This window comes from Pundamilia nyererei, unplaced genomic scaffold (assembly GCF_000239375.1).
Source record: "Pundamilia nyererei isolate P.nyererei 1_Seehausen unplaced genomic scaffold, PunNye1.0 scaffold00033, whole genome shotgun sequence".
Classification (NCBI taxonomy): domain Eukaryota; kingdom Metazoa; phylum Chordata; class Actinopteri; order Cichliformes; family Cichlidae; genus Pundamilia; species Pundamilia nyererei.
The window spans coordinates 4576124-4576413 of record NW_005187434.1 but is presented as its reverse complement, the minus strand read 5'-3'; positions in this window follow the sequence as shown (position 1 = coordinate 4576413).

The following is a 290-nucleotide window of genomic DNA, read 5'->3' as shown; positions in this document are numbered from 1 at the left end:
ACTACACCACAAGACGGCCTGTGCTGCTGGCTGAGGCCAACTACAACACTGCAGGGCCTGTGCTGCTGGCTGAGGCCAACTACAACACTGCAGGACCTGTGCTTCTGGCTGAAGCAATCTACAACACATCAGGGCCTTTGCTCCTATCTGAGGCCATCGACACCACCAGAGGGCCTGTGCTGCTGGCTAAGGCCATCTACACCACAAGACGGCCTGTGCTGCTGGCTGAGGCCAACTACAAAACACCAGGGCCTGTGCTGGTGCCTAAGGGCCATCTACAACACACCAGG